We start from the raw sequence: 20,672 nt of genomic DNA on the forward strand, positions 1-20,672 counted from the left end.
TTCTTAAATTTTAATGCTAATGTCTCCTCTCCATCTCTCTTGGTTCCTCAGGGTTTATGCCTTTTATAAAAAAAAATCTCCTCTCTCATTTTATAATGGGGTTTTGGGAGGAAGCAGAGGTAATGCCTGTGTTCAGTCTGCCATCATTCTATATCAACTCCTTCATTCCCTCTTCAGCCCTCTCCAATCTGGATTCTGAGCATTTCTCCAGCCCCATCTTGTACCACTTTCTCCTTGACACCAGCTCCACTGATCTTGATTGCTAGTCTTGAACCCCCAAGGCCTTTCCTATTACTGTTGCCTGACCCCTCTCCTTCTCCCCAGCCCACGCCAGTCTAACTCATAAATGTTCTTTATATCTCTTAGAGTGGCCTTCCCTGTCCACACACATATACAATGGGTTGTCCCTTTTGTCTTTCATTGAACATAGTCCTTTTCCTTTATTCGACTTCTATTTTGTAGTCATATTATCTAATTATTTAATGTCTGTCTCTTCTACAAGACTAAACTTTATGCCTACTATACACAGTAGGATTTCCATTAATAACTAAATCAATAGGGACAATTTATTTTGAAAACCTTACATAAAGGGAACATTATGTATTGCCTGGTATGACTACTAGTTTAGCAGCGATATCATTCAAATAGAAGGGACATTACAAAAGATCCATTTCTCAAAACATTCACCCATAAAATATAAATTTCCCCATCCTGTGTTAATTCCACAAACTATCATCAAGAAAGCAAAACGCAGGACCAATTTATAGACTGTGAGGCATAATATCTCCACAAGCTCTTTCTTTCTTTTTTAACTGAAGAAAACCATTTTCTTTTTCATTCCCTTAGGCACAAAAAAAAAAAAAACGCAGAACTTCTTTAATAGTGTTCAAATTAAAAAAAAAAAGGAAAAGTGAGGAGAAATTAATATAATGAAATAATCAATGCAAATGACATTCCATTGTCCAGGAAAAAAACCCTCAATCAACTCTCTTAGAATTACGGAACCTGATGAGTAATTGTGGCTTAATCTCTAATTGTAAGATCAAGGCACGCTGTCAGAAGTACTGCCAACATTAAATAGACATTTTTGTAGTACTCATTTTAAGGTAGAACTTTAAAGAACTCGAAAACCAGTCATCAATAACATAAATCATCCACACCAATTATTCACTGAAAATCCCTAAATCTCATAAAATTAAAATTTATATTCATCATCCGATAACACTTATCAATGCTTTATTGTTCTAGAATCTTCAAGAGCAGGAAAAGTTTGGAGGAATTTTTTTTTTTAAAATAATTTCAAACTTTATATCCTCATCAAATAACCGAGGTGAGTTTGAAGTGTGTGAAACTAAAGAATCAGATTTTTTGTGAGAGAGAAGGGAAGAATTTATTTATAATTTTGTTCTATGAAAATATATGACAATGCATCCATTGTTTAAATTATCCTTCTACCATTTGTTTTGAGGGAAACAATTTAATAGTTTCCTATATATATGCATGCATAGCAATTTCCAGTTTATAAAACGTTTTCCTATACATACCTCATTTTACAAAAAATTTTATTTTTGTAATAATTTCTTACCTCATTCGACCTTATAAAATGTCGTGATTGGGTTCAGCCATCATTAAGGTTCTTTACAGCTTTGATTTTACTATGTTCTCAAACTGTGAATCTGCCTAATCACAAACACAGCTCCGTAAATTCCTCTGTTCTGTGTGTTTCTGTTTGTCTTCGTCACTTTGGTGTTCTCCCAGTAGACACATCGCAGGGCATGCTGATTAAATTAGTCAAATTAACTCTTTGCCTGACTCCATCCTCATTAGGCTAATGAGCAGACTCAGGAGCACATCTGTGTGTCTCAGTTGTCTTACGTCAGAAGTACTGCCACTGGAAGTACCAATGAGAAGTTATAATTGTGACACTTTAGGAGTTTTTAGCTGGCAGCTCATTTTCCTTCCTTTCTCGAGGGGGAGCATATGGCTTGGTTGAATCGAAGCTGTAGTGTCCTGAGCAATCTCATTTTCTCTGCTGGATCACTGTAAAAGAAGGTGTAATTTTGCTTCCTACCCCAGGAAAGAGTTTCTTAGGTAGGCAAGGGTGAGAGCTTTGGAACAAGTATTACTCAAAGAGGGGAAAATACTATAATAACCATAAGGTGATGGGAAGTGATAGATCATAACGAAGGACTAGCCATGCGAGTAGCTGCTCTACAGATTTGTTTATGATTAAGTGTGCGTTTATGTGCAGGGGATGAGAGAAGGTGACTTGGAGATAGATTTGGGGGAAAGACAGATAGGGAAGGAAGAAGTAACAACCAGTTTCAAAGGTTGAGTGCCCTCTGATTCTAAAAGGCATACTTCCCCTGTCCAAATTACAAATCAGCAGATTAGTCTGACTAAGTGGCATTTCATATACATATTAAGCATCAGTCTAATATTTTTACACTGGCCAAATGATTTTCAGTGCTTGGGTACATTTATAAAACTTAAAAAAATACTGACGGTTTGTAGCAAAGTGGTCCAGACATGGAAGGTGCCAAATACATGTTTTTGAATGGACAGGACACGTGAGCAGCAATTGTGTTTAGATATTACAGCTTGATGAGTCCCAGTGGGAGCGGAAGATGGTCTACACAGTAGCTTCCTATGGATAAGCAAATAGTCTGAATGAAGACATGGTAACATACCTAGAGATTATGGTCAGTTTATGATGGAAGCCCTTTATTGGTTTTCTAGAAAAGAATAATATTTGCTATCTCTAACTTTATGAATGTTGGGTGAGGCAGAAGTTTCTCTCCTTGGGGCTCTCAGATGTACAATTTTGTTGCCCTATGGGCTTGGAAGTGGAAAATGTGAATATAACTGACCATCTAATGTTCTGGAAATTATGGGAAAACTATGAGACCTTGAAAAATATGCATGACTCTTTTTTTTTTTAATTATGACTTTGTAGGGCACAAAGATCCTTCTTTAGTTCAAATCTGAATATTTCCCAGTTGTCTACTTCCCAGACTTTCTGTTGGACAGCCCAGAGCATTGATCAGGATCTGAGAACTGAGTCTGTAGCCTTATGGCAGCTGTGAAAGTTGTCTACTGAGAACCAGAACAGAGCCAGGGAGTATCTGGCAAAACTCCTTTATCAACAAAATCTAGGTTCTACACTTCCCCACTTTTTAATTGCCCAGATCTTGCCAAGATGATAAGCAATTGTGCAACACCTAGATCCATCTTTACAGTTGGGACCAGGCATACAATAGGTACAAGTACCACGGGAAAAGTGAGGGCTTTTGGTCATGATTCCTTTGTCACTATACTATTGCAGATTTCACCAGCAGGTTTACCTCTACCTCCTTCCATCTATTTGTTCTCAGTGTCAGTCTGCTCATATGAGTAATGGGGATAATTAGAAGCACCTACTCATAAGGTCATCGTGAGAATTAAATGAAATAAACCATGCAAATACTTAACACACTGCCTCTTGTTGTTGTTGTTGTCTGCTGTCAAGTCCATTGTGACTCATAGCGACCCTATAGGACACAGTAGAACCGCACCATAGGGTTTCCTAGGCTGTCATCTTTACGGAAGCAGATCGCCAGATCTTTCCTCCCCCAGAGCTACTGGGCGGGTTCGAACAGCTGACTTTTGGTTAGCAGCAGGGCACTTAACCATTGTCCAACCTAACACACAGTCCAAGCAAAACCAAACCCATTGCCATCAAATTGATTCTGACTCATAGCGACTCTATAGGACAAGATAAAACTGCCCTATAGAGTTTCCAAGGAGTGGCTGGTGGATTCAAACTGCTGACCTTTTGGTTAGCAGACGAGCTCTTAACCACTACACCACCAGAGCTCCAACATATAGTAGTCACTCAGTAAATGTTAGCTATGATTACAGATGTAGGCCCACTAACATTAATGTCCAGTTCTCAGTTGCTCTGAGTTGGAGCTGGGGCTGGAGTAGTTCCTATGGCAATATTGCTTGAGTCCCAAAGTATTATAGTGATTAGTGAACAGTTTTTTTATTTGATAAAAGAAAATCCTGATAGCTAACAGAATGCCCCCCAGCTGCTGTGGGCCCATGGAATGAGAATGGTGCCATTGCCCTTTAAAGCTTAATCTCTATATTGTCTCTCTTGCCAAGTGAAGAGGATGCTCTTTCTCCATTGGAAAGAAGGGCTAGCCCAGAAAAGTTACTTACACCCTATCGTCTAAGTTTGGTGATGTAGCTCTTTTAGGGAACACCAGCTTGTGCCTACCCAGAAGGCATAGAGGAGCCAACTATTAAAGTGGTACTGAAGTATTAGGAGTTTTCTGGGTATGATGAGCATTCTACAGCAAGCCCTGCTCAAAAGTCCAGAAGTGTTTAAGAGTACAGATTCAGAGAAATATGAGGAGGAATTTTTGGTGATATGATACCTGGGACAACGGTGAGGTGTAACCCAAGAACCCGGAAATGGGGAAATAAGATTACCTTGCAACTGGTTCTATAAAACAAACATTTATTGTATCAGAGCAAAGATATATGGCTACCTTAAATAGTTAGGTTGTATCTCCCAGGCCAAACCTTAAGAGAAAGGTATTCATATGCCAGAATAAAAAATGTCTTAATATGAAAGCTGTTTGGTCAGCAATTAACTAGTAACCAGTTGCTGTCAAGTTGACTCTGTCTCATGGTGAGCCCGTGTGTTTCAGAGTAGATCTGTGCTCCATAGGATTTTCAGCGGCTGATAATTTGGAAGTAGATCTCCAGACCTTTCTTCGGAGGTGCCTCTGTGTGGACATGACCCTCTAAACTTTAGAGTAGCAGCCAAGTACATTAACGATTTACATCACTCAGGGATTCCTGGTCAGCAACAGGGCAGATCACAGGGGCAAAAGATGGACTTATCACCTCTAGCTTTGTTCAGAAGATTGGTTTCCCTAACCAGTGAGCAAGCACCTGGCCTGTGCAGTACAGGTGTTCCACAGTACTCTCATGCCTTGACCATAGCAATTGTTTGGGATGAGCAATAAGCCTAATTCCATATCCATCAAGCAACCTTCTGGAGAGCATTTATTGGCTTTCCCAGATGTACCAATGGAGACTTGTGATTTTGGTTGTAAGTGAACATATTGGCATTCTGGATATTTAACTTCAGACTTGTAAGCTGGGTTGATATGAATAATTTCTCCTAAGCCCAATTACCTCTGTACATACTGGCCACTGGATTTCCAGCCTCAAGATCCAAGACCCAGACGCTTGGTGACCACACCAAGGGTCTCTCCATCTCTGTGGGAACCTGTCTGAGGCGAGTTGTCTTTTCCCAGGAAGTATTGCTTTGTCTTCTTCAACCAGCAATATGCATATGACATGACCATATGGGGCAATAAAAGCCTTTATGAAGGCTGGCAGTATTAGTATTGTTGCTGCCATCACCATCGAAATATTTGTGAAGAGGGTTTGAAACCTGCCTCTGAATTTTCACTTCATTCCAAAGTCTTCCAAGTACTAGAAATGAAAGTCTTTATCAATAAGACCTTTCCACTTACAGCAAAACAAGAACAAAAGAGATGTCATCTTCACAAAAACCATCTCATCTGGTATTTTTACAGTAAGGATATGTTGGGATGAGTTTGGGGAAACAATAATACTATATTTGTTGCCACGAAGGCTGAGTCTTGAGAGATGAGGGAATGAACTCTGCTGCCTTTAATCAACAAATACTAATAATGACTTACATTTGTGTTTCAGATCTTTTTAAAAGTTCATTTACTTCTTTAATATTGTTTGATGTTCATAACAGTCCATTGAGATAGTGGGGAAGAGACTGTTATTCTAATTCCTATTTGAAAGTTGAATATACTAAGAGACAGTGTTTAGAGGGCTTCCCCAACTTCAAATGCCCAGTTAGTGAGAGAGGGCAGAAGAAGTTAAAGTCTCACCTTTATTCCCTGTGTGCGCTTCCCCCCAGTGCACCATACTGCTTGCTCATGTTCACTTTGACTGCTAGCAATAATCATGGCTGCAGAACTGATTGCAGAACAATCTCCACAAATAGTAACAATGAATAGACTGTGCTGTAATCTGTTCATTGCATGTCTATAGATAGTCATGACCTGGGAAACCTTCAGCTCTAGTAAGCATTCAGGTAATATTTTGTGTGGACTGTTCCCAATGAAAGGAGCCCTGGTGGCACTGTGGTTAAGTGCTTGGTTGTTAACCAAAAGATCAGTGGTTTGAACCCACCAGTGGCTCTGGCAGAAAGATGTGGCAGTCCGCTTTAGTAAACGTTACAGCCTTGGAAACCCTGTAGGACAGTCCTAGGGTTGGGATTGGGCAGGACTTTTCTACATCTCTAGAGGCAGGAGGAGCCCCTGCGTGGTGCAGTAGGGTCTATAGGGTCACTATCAGTCATAATTGACTTGACAGTAATGGGTTGAGTTTTTTGGATTCTCAGTGAAAATGATCACATCGACCCTGTAATGTGTGTTGATTTCCCAGGAATTGTGATGAAACCAACTCTGTATCAGCCATTCCATATTTTCACGTCTTTTCAAGATGACTAGGGATGGGATTCTAGTTTGTTGTCATGGAAAAGTTTGATTCCCATAGAGGCATCGAGTCTGTAATTCTGGTCTTTTCATTACAGTCTCAGATAAAAAATACCACCTTATCCTTTCCAACACAACTCTCAAAACGGCTATGTATTCTTTTATAAACCCTTTTTACTTTGTTGCAGCTTCCTTCTGAGACTTCCTGTTTTTCACTGATTCGACTCTGGTCAGTTGAAAATGCTAAAACGTTTTTGTTTCTCATCAGATCTATTCCCTTCAAATCCCTCTGCTGCCTCTCCAAACCACATTTAAACTATGTGGGTTTTTTTTTTTTTTTTCTTTAAGATTCTTATCAAACTGAATTTTTAAACCAATCAAAAGAAGTTATAACTATAATACAACTCCTCAATTTTCAGCAATAAATAATTCTGGCAATGAGTAGGAAAAGAAAATTAAACTACTGAATGCATTTCCATACCATGTTGGGAAGAACATCTCTAGGAAATTATTAGATTCTCCTCTGTATGTCTTAGTACAGACCCTGGCATTTTCCTAAGTTTTGTTTTCAAAGGATGTGAATTATCTAGCCAAAAATGTCTTTAAATGTAAATGTGAACCAGATAGATATAAATACAGTAGAGAGGGACCCAGGGAAGCAAGGAGAGAGAAATGGAGGTAGAAAGGGGGAAAAGGGAGCAAAGAGAGATTGATTGGAGAAGGAAAGAGAAAGACGTGCTCAGCACAAGCTGGTACTTTGAGTTAATCTGATAGGATACTGTATACAGAAGGATTGGGCAGGACTTGTCTACATCTCTGGAGGCAGGAAGATTCCCTGTGTGGTGCAGTTAAGGCACTTGGCTGCTAGCCAAAAGGTTGGAGGTTTGAGTCCACCCAGAGTTACCTCAGAAGAAAGACCTGGTGGTCCACTTCTGAAAAATCAGCCATTGAAAACCCTACGGCTCACAGTTCTGGTTTGACACACATGAGGTTGCTATGAGTTAGAACTGACTTGACGGCTATTGGTTTCATAGAAGCTGGAAGCTCTGAAACTTTCCATCTTCCTTAGATCAACCTGTAATGGCCTTGCTCCTGCAGTTCCTGTGTTTGTCCCAAAGAATAGGAATTGGTGTGTAAGGAACACCCACAGAACAGTTTACTGGAGACTCATAATCAAAAAATTGAATTTTAAGACTTGTTCCATTTTGAAAATGCATCATTTACTGAACAAAATAATCAAGCCACTCCACAATGCATTGTAAGTATTTCTATAGGCAGCCAGAAAGGATATTGCCTTTTGGACAAATACTTGTGTTTTCCATAAATGTGGCTTGGGTCAGGACCTGTTGATCTCTACTCACTGATATTTTGAGCTATGTTACAGAAAGTCCGGGCAGGTGGGGGATGATTTAATAAACATTAGTCCATTCTGAACCAACAGGGGTATTGAACCTGATATTCAAATACTCAGAATAGAAAGATATTTAAATTATGTCAGGGTCCCATTAACAGGAACTGAATGCAATAAGCTCTGGGTTTTCAGAGTTACTTTATGGAAAATGACATAAATCAGAAATTAATTTTAAGATAAAGTGCAATTTTGACAAAAGTGCATTACAATTAGCATTAACTGTATTGATTGGCCTATAACACAGCACCATGAACCAATGCAATCTAGATGCGGCTGCTCTTCTGTGACCGCTTATTTAGCTGGAAGTTTATGAGTTTTCTACGCAAAATGTCTTGCATTAAATCTCTTTTTCTTTCAACATTAGAAAATAGAAATAAGAAGCTTTCTCCCTTATAAATACAGACCAGCAAGAGATCAATGGTTGCCAGTAATAGGGTTTTCAAGATTAATAGATGTTAATAAAATGAGAAGGTGATAAAATTGCTAATTGGATTCAGAAGGTAGAACTGTGGCAAGAAATATCTTTTAAAGGTTGTGTGTGTTTTAATTGCTCCTTTTATTTGAAGGAAGTGGACTAGGGGACAACCAGGTGTTGGTATCTGGAATGGCCTAGTTTTCTTTGGAAAGTCTCCATTTGGTTTATTGAACCCGGTATTCATAATTTCCTTGGAGCAGGAGGGCAGGGTGCTCATTTTCTTAGATTTTCTTCTCTGCTGCACAGTGACAGGGCTTTGAATCACTTGATTTCAATTGACCCTATTTTCTCTCTAAAGCTGCAAAAAGGCAGCAGGCAGCAATTATTTATGCATTTACTGTTTCATTGTTAGTGCCCGTGTATCTTCCACCCGGAATGGCTACAAATAAACATTTCATGTTTGTCAACCTTTGTAATGAGACACTGGTAATATTAACCAGTACTACCTTTGCATATGAGTGCCTATCCGTATGCATATGTCTGTCCAGGAGAGACTCTGGAAGATTAAAAAAAAAAAAAAGTTACAACTTTGATTACAAGATAGAACGCAAGGGAATACATTTTTAGCTTTAGACCTATTGTGATTTGAGATCTAAACAATTATAAGCGTTTTATTAAGATGCCTCTTTGCAGAGAAATTCATCTCTAAATATTTGTTGTTGTTGTTACGTGCGGTCAAGTCAGTTCCGACTCATAGCAACCCTGCGTACAACAGAACAAACACTGCCCGGTCCTGCGCCGTCCTCACAATCGCTATGCTTCACCCCATTGTTGCAGCCACTGTGTCAATCCATCTCGTTCAGAATCTTCCTCTTTTTCATTGACCCTCTACTTTACTAAGCATGATGTCCTTGTCCACAGACTGATCCCTCCTGATAACATGTCCAAAGTATGTGAGACTGTAGTTTCGTCATCCTTGCTTCTAAGGAGCATTCTGGTTGTACTTCTTCCAAGACAGATTTGTTTGTTCTTTTGGTAGTCCATGGTATATTCAATATTCTTCACCAACATCACAATTCAAAGGCATCAATTCTTCTTTGGTCTTCTTTATTCATTCTAAATATTTAGTGGATTGAAAATTCCTGGATAACAGTGACCGAACCTTACGTAACTTTGTATTTGCCACAGCATCTGCTAAGAGACCTGAGAACACCACTCAGTAATCTGTAAACCTCCTGCTGTAAAAAATATATATATTTAAGGTAGATTAGGACTGCAGATGTATATGAAGTAGGATTGCTGAAGATAAAATTAAAGAATTAAAATTTGATAGAGAAAGCAGGAAAGGGAATTAATTATACCAGACCTGGCTAATATTGAATTCTGCAATTTTAGCTCTAAGTTTCCTGGCAAATAAGACAAAAAAAAAAATGTAATTGATAAATATTTCTCATTAAGGGATGCCAAAAATCAAATCATTTTGACAAGAGCAACAAGGCATTTAGTGATAACAAATTCTGAAAGGGATTCATCATATGGATACGTATCAGGAGAATAACGTGCAACATGAAGTCTGTTTTGAAGAGTGGTTTTTATGAAAGCAGAAACGTTCTTGGTATGATTATTTCTTATACTGATAGTTGAAAAAAAACCTCTTGCCTTCTATTAAAAAGTAACTCAACATTCATCATAAACAAAAATATTATGTGGAAAGATTGTCATATCCTAGAAATTAGATGGTTGCCTAGAGAGTTACATAAACAAAGCAGAGGAGCTGGAAAGGGTTCAGCATAACAACACCAGCAACAAAAATAAACTCGAGCAAAAGCCACACTAAACAAAAGCCTCACCCTGGCAAGGTGCCAAGGGAAGTTACTGAGATTGAGGGGAGCCTTTTCTTAGAAGCTTCTTCTTCCTAGTTGGGAAGGTTTTCCCTCAAATCCTCAGCTTTTCTGGTCATTTTATCTAAGAATTCTCCCCAGAGAAACGTTTTTTAGGCTCCTCATCACTCACCTCATTTTGATCTAGGCACCACGTGAAATGGTTCTATCTCACTTCAGTGGGTTGGCATATGTAATTCCCTGTGTTTAAAGAACCTCTCCAGCCCTGGAGGCACAGCAGTTAATAGCTTGGCTGCTAACCAAAAGGTCAGCAGTTCAAATCTACCAGCTGCTCCTTGGAAAACCTATGAGGCAGTTCTACTTTGTCTATAGGGTCGCTATGTGTTGGAATTGACTCGACGGCAATGGGTTGGGTTTTTTTTTTTTTATACCCCCATTCAAGGAGCCCTGGTGGTGCAATGGTTAAGGACTCAGCTGCTAACTGAAAGGTTGGTGGATTGAACTCATTCAGCGTCTTGTGGGAAAAAGACCTGGTAATTGTCTCTTGTAAAGATTACAACCTAGGAAACCCTATGGGCAGTTCTACTCTATCACATGGGGTTGCTATGAGTCGAAAATTGACTTGATATCACCTAACAACAACAATAACCCCCTGTGATCGTCAAGGTTGTGTGTCAACTTGGCTGGGCTATGGTTCTCAGTGGTTTGGCAGTTATGATGTAGTTTGGCAGTTGTATGATGATGTGATCAGTTCCATAATGAGATTTGATATAATGTGCTCACCTCTGTGATAGGATCTGCTGTGAGTAGCTAATCAGTTGAAAGGGAGTTTCCTAAAAGGTGTGGCTTGCATTGAATGTAAGTGGACTTTCTGGCAAGGTTTGCAGGCTTTTGCTCACACTGGATCCTGCAGCTGGCTCCTGTTCGTCTGACCTCCAGTTTTTGGAACTTGAGTTAATAGCTTACCTGCCATCTTAACTGCTGATCTTGGGATTCATCAGTCTTCATAGCCTGTGAGCCAGAGCCCTGCTGTCTGACTTGCTGATCTTGGGTTCACCAGCCCCTGAGGTTATGGGAATCAGGAGAAGCCTCTAGACTGACCCAAGTTCCAGCCTCTACTACTGCATAAGCCATTTCCTTAATATAAATCTCTCCCTATGTATATTTATATGTTTTACTTCTCTAGAGAACCCAGCCTAAGATATCCCCCATCTATCCTCAGCTGACCAATACCCATTTTTCAGTCCAGGAGTACTCTCTGATTAAATGCTACTTCTTTCAGGAAGTCATCCCTGAAATCCAATTTAAAGGACCCCAGACCAGTGGTTCTTATCCTTGGCTACACATTAGAATCACTTGACATGCATTTAAACCATGCCAGGGCCCGGTCTCCAATTTTGGGGATTAAACTTCAGAGGTTCTGGTTTAATTGGTCTGGGTAAGGTACAGGCATAGAGTTTTTAAAACTTCTCAGGTGATTCTAATGAACAGGCAACATTAGGAACTTCTGTTCCATATGATCTCTTAGCTCTCTAGAACTTCCCTATCATGACACTTACCAATTCTCTTTAATTCAATACTAGTTAATTGAGAACCTACTATGCGTGAGGGATAATTTAGTGAATAATTACTAAGACAGACAGGATCTCTGACTTTATGGAGCCTACAGAAGTATAGAGAGATATTGACAAGTATGTGTAAGTGTGATGAATATTTACAGAGGGGCAGGACAGTGTACAATGGACAGCTGTAACAAAGAAAGTAATCTTCTATAGTAGGTAGAATTATATTTTGCAACTCTTTGCATACTCCCTGTATTAGAAGTATACATCCACACCCTTTGCCATGTAACTTTGCAATGCCCTCCCACAATGGGAACGTCCCTGCTCCACTGATGTAGAGCTTGGCCAAGTGACTTGCTTTGGCCAATGGAAAGTTAATGGACACCATGAAGCAGAGGCTTTTAATGTGTGTGACCTTTGGTGCTCCAGTTATCCACCATGAGGAGAGCCTTCTCTGAGCAGCCTGTGCCATGGAATGAATACAAGTGCCCCAGACTTAAACTCACTCACAGCCAAGAGCCAGGCTCAGCCAAACTGCAACCTGAAGCAAAACTTCCCACCAGAGTCTAGCCAAGATCAACCAAACTATAGAGAACTTACAGACCCAGGGAATGAGAATAAATGCTTGCTGTTGTAAGCCACTGAATTTTGGTGGTTTGTCATGTGGCATTACTGTGGCAATAGCTAACTAATACACCAGTTTAGGGTTCTGTATTTGCCTAAACAAGCCGTATTTACCTTTTTCATCACAGTATTTCCTGTTCCTATTAGACTGTGTAATATGTAGCAGGTGCAAAAAAATATGTGTTGAAGGAGTGAAAATATGGTCCCTGACCTTGGTGATCCCATAGCCTAGGGTGGAAGACAGTTCTGTGAACAAATAGTTACAATATGAAGTGATAAATGCAGTAAGAGAAGGACTATGATAGCTGAGAGATGGAAAGCCTTCAAGCGTGGTGTTACTTACACCAAGAAAAAGTGTCAAAAAGCAAGCACTCGGATTTGAACATAATAAGAACCACTTATTGTATCTTCAGAAGCTTTTATTAAGCTTGCTGGTGCAAGCTGGGCTAGTTTCAAAGTCATATAAATAGACCTATAGTTACTGCCATGACTCAATAGATTACATGTTCAAAAATTTCAACATATGTACTGAATAAAATGAGATAAATAAGAATCTACGTTGCATGGAAGAAAAAGGCCATGGGCTCAAAGGTGGGGTCTAGTGAAATGAAATTCCAGAGACTTGTAGACTGCAATAGGTGTTTAAATGCCCTGGAAAGGCAAATAGTTGCTTTATGAATCGAAATGAGAAATCACGAGAAACTGGACAGTAAGGGATGGGGAGTAGGGGTGGGTGAAGATCACAGTACAGAATGTGATGGCTCCTTATTTTCTACTTCAAATTAAAAACAAAGTTCCTCTCCAAATAACCAGGGACCAACTAGTGTATTCTCTCTCTGACCGAGCCTTCTACTAGATCCAGCCCTCTTTGCAGGTGGCTCTTTGAGAGCTTGCTGTTCCCTAAACATGGTCGAGGTTAGAAATGTGTTGTTATTCTTGACTGGTATTACAGTGAAAGATGTTTAAGAAGGATTATCTATAGGGACCACCACCCACCTGTCAGTTTGTGGTGGTTTTCATGTTGCTATGATGAAGGGAGCTATGCTACTGGTATTTCAAATACCAGCAGAGTCACCCATGGTGGACAGGTTTTCAGCAAAACTTCCAGACTAAGTCAGAAGGCCCTGGTGGTCTACTTCCAAAAAATTAGCCAATGAAAACCCTATGAATGACAATAGAAAATTGCCTGATATTGTGCTGGAAGATGAGCCTCCTAGGTTGGAAGGCACCCAAAATACACAGTGGCCACAACAATGGACTTGAGCAATGATTGTGAAGATGGCACAGGACCAAATGATATTTCCTTCTGTTGTGCATGAGGTTGTCATGAGTCAGAGCCAACTCAATGGCAACTAACAGCAACATCCCTAGGGATGAAATAGCAAAGTATTTCCTAGGGCTGAGCCTGTCAGTATTTGTTAGGGTCAATTGGTTGGCATTTCATTGGAACTCCCTCTGCAGATCTCAGTCCTGTTCTCTACTACATTAGTTACTCTCCTCCATCCTCTTTCTATCTTCCAAAAAATGTACTGAAATCTCTAATTTGCTGAGATCTCCTCTTACACTCTTTTTTTCCTTGTGGATGAATACTCTTTTGCTGATATTTTAGCCGGGTTGGGGAAGCAGAAGGTTAAACTGTATGGAGCCATTTTTGGATCCAGACATCCACAACATTATTTATTATGACTGAGAATTGGAAATGAACTACACTTCTAAAAACAAGGAAGCTGTAAAATAAATCAGGGTGTGTGTATGTGTTAAAATAACACATAGTTGCTAAAAATCATGGTTTTGAAGGTTATTTAGTGACAAGGAGAAATGCTCAGAATAGAAATTAATTACAAAAATCAGCATATAAAATTTTCATTATAGTCTGACCCAAATTCTCTTACTCACTTATCAAAATGATAATAGTTCTTAGTATATATGGGCGGTGGGCTTATAAGAAAATTTGTTATTTTGTTTATTTTTTGCAATTCTAGGCCTCTGATTTGTTTTTACAATGAACATGTGTTACTTCTATAATCAGAAAAAGATAATAAAAAACTGTATGCCAATCTTTTTTTTGATATTTAAATTTTTAGAGAGCAAATCCTCACATCCTTGACTATAAAGGCTTTTATCTGTGGTTGAACAAAGCAATCACAGTTTGATCATTTTACCGTCCAATTCCCAGATTGGTTGATTTCATTTTTTTTTTTTTAAGGCCTTAAATACCCAAAATTTAGGTGCTTAAAGGTCTCTTGCATACCGTTTCTTCTGGGACATTTTGCTGCCTTACACCACTTTCCAGAAAAATAAAGGTGGTGGGGTTATGGAAAGAAAGGCCTTCATAATTTATGTGTTGTGAACACAAACACATTTTTTCAGTCATCCACCCTGATGCATTCAGCTTTGCACAGCTGAGTGTGAAAAGTATTCACATTCCATCTATATTAACTGTTGTAAATTACATCCCCAAAAGTCCCTGAGGTGTACCTAACAGTCACACTAATACTTTCAAACAGCATGACCAACTCAGGAAGTAGCATCCCTGAATAAGTCAGGAGGTTCTGCTTAAAGCCGCACCATGGGACATTTCATTTATTTTGAATCTGTGTGCAATGATTTGTTCATTTCTAGTTTTTCAGATTGCAAGCAAGTCTTCTAGATTATAGAGGTGAGAGTACTAACATTTTTGTCTAGGTTGTTAAGTTTCTTAGCTCAAGTGAGAGGGTACATCTACAGTCAATTACTTTAAATGTCATGATGGTTCTTTACTTTTTTTTTTTTTTCCCCAAAGTCTATTGCCCTTGAATAAAAACTTGAGTTTCCTGCCATATTCTTCAAGGTTCTGTATTACAGACTGTAAAGGTAATGAACAGGGTGAATGTTAAATTAGGAAAGAAGATGGTTAACAAAGGTCTGGTGGGATGGTCAGGGCTGGCCTCCTTCATCTGAACCATGAGAACAGTATGGAGAAGAGCCCAGAGACTCGGTGGTGGGATGGAGCTGGGCTTTTTCAAGGAATGGAAAGAAAACTACTGCAGGCGAAGCACAAAGAGCAAGAATGAGAATCATACAATATGGGACTGGAGAAGTCTCACTCTCCTCGGCTATGGCTTTTCAACAATACACACACACACACATACACATATATATATGTTTATTGAAAATATATAGATAAGACAACATTTGCCAATTCAACATCTTTCATGTGTACAATTCAATGACACTAATTGCACCAATCATGTTGTACAACCATCACCAATATCCATTGCCAAACTTTTCATAAACAGAAACTCAATGCTTCCTAAACAATGATTCCTCTCTTCTCCCTCCCTCCTGCCACTGGTAACCCCTATTAAAGTTTAATCTCTATGTATTCGCCTAGTCTACATATTTTACGTAAATGAGATCATACAATATTTGTCCTTTTGAGTCTGACTTATTTCTCTTAGCATAATGTTTTCAAGGTTCATTCATGTGATAGCATGTATCAGGACTTCATTTCTCTTTATAGCTGAGTAATATTCCATTGTATGATCTCTGACTTGAGCATTATTTGCTCCTGTGTAAAGCTTCAATGCAATATTCTTTGTTCAACAGCCAACACTATGTGCCTCCTCCTGCCCAGCATTGTGCCCAGACAACAGGCGCTAGAGTGGGTGAGCTGGAGACACTGAAGTGTCTGATCTGTCTGCAACAGACAACCGCCTCTGCTGGATGAAGACAGCCTTGGACTTGAAGGTGTTTCTTACAGGACTGCAGGATCTCCCTGCCCTAGATTCAGACAAAACAGAAGTTTAGAAATTACAGGAAAGTCACTGAAGCTTCATTCAGTAAACATTCAATCCAATTTGTGAGAAATTCATGTACTTCATTGCAAAGGGATACGATTAATGAGTGTAAGATAGGGGGAAGAAAATAAATTAATGTCTGTCTCATCGACTTAACTGTAAATTCCATTAGGAAAAGGCCCATGTCTAGTTTTATTATCACTGTATCTGTGGAGCCTAGCAGAGTGCCTGGCACATGGCAGATGAATAAGTGGATCAGTAATATGAATGGATACATGACTGATTTCAGGCCTGAGGCAGGGGAGGTACAAAAAAAACCTGGACTGTCTTACTATGCCAGAAAGAAAATAAGTGCTCAAAAAATTAATGGACACTTGGAGCCCTGGTGGCTCACTGGTTAAGAGCCTGGCTACTAATCAAAAGGTCAGCAGTTTGAATCCACCAGCCACTCCTTGGAAACCCTATGGGAGCAGTTCTACTCTGTCCTTTAGGGTGGCTACGAGTTGGAATTGACTCTATGGCAACGGGTTTGGCTTTTTTTTGGTTTATCAAAAGGAATACAGATACCATCTTGAAGAGGTTATCACTGGCCAAATCTGGGACAATTTTAAGCATAAAAATAAATAAGGAAAGTAATCACAGGAAACTGAGACTATACTAACAATAAACAGTATAGACTCAGGGTTTCCAAGGAGCAGCTAATGGATTCAAACTGCCAACCTTCTGGTTAGCAACCAAACTCTTAACCACTCTGCTACCGGGGCCTCAATGAAGAGATAGTAAGTAAAAAAGGGGAAGAAGAGGCCTCTTTCTTACAGGATAATTAAGACACAATAAATGAAGTTGGGAAGTCACCATTTGCAGCTATTATAGTAAAGACTGATTTGGGCAGGAATTACCAGTGGATGCTAAATCTAGGGGAAGAGTGTGATCAAAGCAGGATATTTATATGTTCTGACTACGACTACCCACAGATTGCTTGTTAGTTGCAATGATAAATACTAACTAATGACATGACATCTAAGTGCAATATGTGATCTTTGACTGAATGCTGCATGGGGGGAAAAAGTTGCAAGGGATTTTATTAGGACAATTGTCACAATTGGAATATGGGCTGCTTAGGTAAAAAGTATCATATCAATGTTAAATTTCCTGCAGTTAATAACTGTATTGTGACTGGATAAAAGACTGTACTTATTCTTTGGAAATACACACTGAAATGACAAGGGGTAAAGGGGATGATATATGCAACCTACTATAAAGAAGTTCAGGAAGAAAATATATACATACACTTACAGAGAAAGAAAAAGATACAACAAATATTGCAAATATTAAAATCAGTGTATCTGTGTAAAGTGTATTGTGCTCAGTATTATTCTTGCAACTTTTCTGTGAGTTTGAAATTATTTCAAAATAAAAAGCTAAAGAAGGAGTATAGCAAGTACAGTATATAAAACAAAACAAAATAAGTTCAGAGAGGGTCCAAACCAAGTCCTACTGCTGGTCAAAGAATGGGAGGAATTTTGACCAGTGGAAATGAGAGGGCAAGGAGGTCTTTCAGTCAGAAAAAAATCCAAATCAGTGCGGGAGCAGAGAGATGGAGGAAGGATAGCAAAGGCAGGAGGGTGAACAAGGAGTCCTGTTTAGCCAAACTGTATGAAATTATAGAGATAAATCAGCAATTGTAATTTAGAGCTGTCTTGTGAGGCTATATTGAATGTCTGAATACAGATTATCAACTCAAGTTCAAACAATTATAGACAATACATATTCTCTTAATGTATGATAAAATACGGTAAGGAACGTGAACCTGAAAACCAAACTCCTTGCCATTGAGTTGATTCCAATTCATGGTGACACATTGTGGCAGAGTAGACCTGCTCCCATAAAGTTTTCTTAGCTGCAATCTTTTATAGAAACAAATCACCAGGTCTTCCACGGTGCTGCTTGGTGGGTTCTAACCGCCAAGTTTTTTAGGTTAGTAGATGAGTGCAAATCGTTTGTGCTGCCCAAGGACTTGTAAGGACCATAGGGGAATTTTTATTTTTAAGTGTGGTTTCAGCTCAGGAAGGGATTGTTTCTAAATCTAAATAAAAACCAATCAAATAATAAACTTCCTTACTCTAAAACTAAAACCCTAAGGATGCTCAGGAAAAAAAAAAAAAGACAAGTTTTACAGTGGACTTCAGATCCAATTCAAGTGCCTTCAAAACTTTTATTTTATACTACTATTTGTTAAATTTCTGGAAACTTATTTGAAAGAAGGTCTGTGATTTCTAATCATTGGCAACTCTTTTCTTTTCTCAAGGCACTTCAGCTGGTGCGATCAATCCTTTATTCAGCTTTCAAATGAAAAACTGATTCTTATCTCAAGACTCCCCTCCTTTAGCTGAGAGCTACTTTGCAGCATGCAAAATACCCTGGGCAGCCAGCTGTGCTGGCTTCTTTACATTCTAGATGAGGAACCCATTCCGGCTGGCCACCGTGGGAGCCATCAATTGACCCAGGAGAGAGTGTTTCACAGAATCAAAGGCAGCTGTGATGTCAAGGGGCCAAAGCTGGCAGAGAGGCCAGGAGAATGAACCCCCGAGAAGGAGGTAATTGGTAGCTTTGTGTTTCAATGGGCTGAAGTGGGTAAAAGCCGGATTCCAAAATCAACCCAAACCCGCTGCTGTCAAGTTGATTCTAACTCATAGCCACCCTATAGGACAGAGTAGAACTGCCCCACAGGGCTTCCAAGGCTGTGAACTTTATGGAAGCAGATCGCCACATCTTTCTCCTGTGGAGTGGCTGGGGGGTTCACACTGCTGACCTTTCCGCTGGCAGCCAAGCGCTTACCCACTGCACCACCAGGGCTCCCTAAAAGCCGGATTAGAGAAAGTCAAAGAGAGAATTGGAGGAAAGACACTTAGGGGCAGAGGTGTGAACTTTTGGCCAAGCAGTATTACTTAACCAAAAGAACAAGGTTGAGAGGAGTAGTAATCTAACACCAAAGGAGCCAACAGGGAATCTAGCACTCTCCTGGGACGTGGCTCAGAGTCAGGGCAAGATGAGAGGAAGGAAGATGGTAGTAAAGCCAGATGAGAAGACTGAATATAAAGGTTACAACAAACACTGCCAATTATGAGACAGAGTTGGTAAAATCAGACTTGGAGAACTTGGATCCAACAGAGTGTAATAAGAAGGGCATTTAAATCCATATGTCAGAGTGGTTAATGGATTAGAAGCTGTGAAAAGTACAGGTGGGGCAAGGATAAAAGAGGAAAGAGTGTTACTAAAGAAAAAGGAACAGTAAGAGGCTTCCAGGAAGAAATAGTTGATGTTAAAAGCAGCGGCTAGGCCACTAAAAAGGGCTCAGCACAAGGTTCTTTTATAGGTGCCTATAATATTTGTTGTTTAAAAAGTTTTAATTATAAAATATGTGCTTCATAAAGAGACTATGTTCAATATATGTGTAAAATACAAAGCATATTAATAAAATGAGTTTTTATAAAGCTACCATCCTACCTAAGAACTAGAACGTTACCAGTACCATATAAAAGAGTAGCCTAATCTCCTTCCTCTGATGGGCTGCATAGAGGTATCGAGAATTTATACAATGAGGACTTATCCTTTTCAAAACTATTTTTTCACACATGTATACATCCATAAACATGATATTGTTTAGTTTTGTTTCTCTTTGATCTTTATAAACATGGTGAAACAGTACCACTGGATGTAGTTTTATATGCTTTTTTCCCACTAACATTTATGTTTCTAAGATTCATCCTCACGGTTGTGTAGCTTTAGTTCATTCCAGCTCATTGCTGAGTGATGTTGCATTTTTTTAGGAATTCTCTTGTTGATGGACACATAGGCATTTCCATTTCCTTGGTGTCAGGAACAAAGCTTCAGTAAACACTCTTGTGCATGTCTCCTCGTGCACATGTGCAAGAGTTTCTTGGGAGTATAGGAATGGAATTACTGGGTTGTAGGCTATGTTAATTTAACTTTCAAAGATTGTGTGAAACTGTTTGCTAAAGTGATTGCATCAACTTAAACTTCGGTGAAAACATTTTAATAGGTGCAATTGTGGTTTTCAATATTCAAGTTTCAAAAACAGGTTTAAGTACATGAGAAGAGTCAAATTCTTTGGACAATTTGACCCTCTACCACTCTCTCTCCTTCTAGACCTCCATATTTACCCTCAGATTATTTAGAAGCTGGAATTAGTATAGATGTGAGGGAAGCTTTATGAAGAATTTGAATAAACAAAAATTGTAAGCCACTTCTTCATGCAGCAATTATTTATGGAGCATGTGTTATGTACCCAGCACTGTGCTAGGCAATAGGCAGGGGATATATTGGTGAACTAGGAAGAAAGGCCTGGTAATATACTTCTGAAAATCAGCCAATGAAAACCCTAAGAATCACAACAGTCCAATCCCATTGTGCACAGTGTCACCATGAGTCAGTCAGCAACAACAACAAAAATGGTGAACCAGCCCCACCCATGCCTTAATAA

This window comes from Trichechus manatus, unplaced genomic scaffold (assembly GCF_000243295.1).
Source record: "Trichechus manatus latirostris isolate Lorelei unplaced genomic scaffold, TriManLat1.0 scaffold00173, whole genome shotgun sequence".
NCBI lineage: Eukaryota > Metazoa > Chordata > Mammalia > Sirenia > Trichechidae > Trichechus > Trichechus manatus.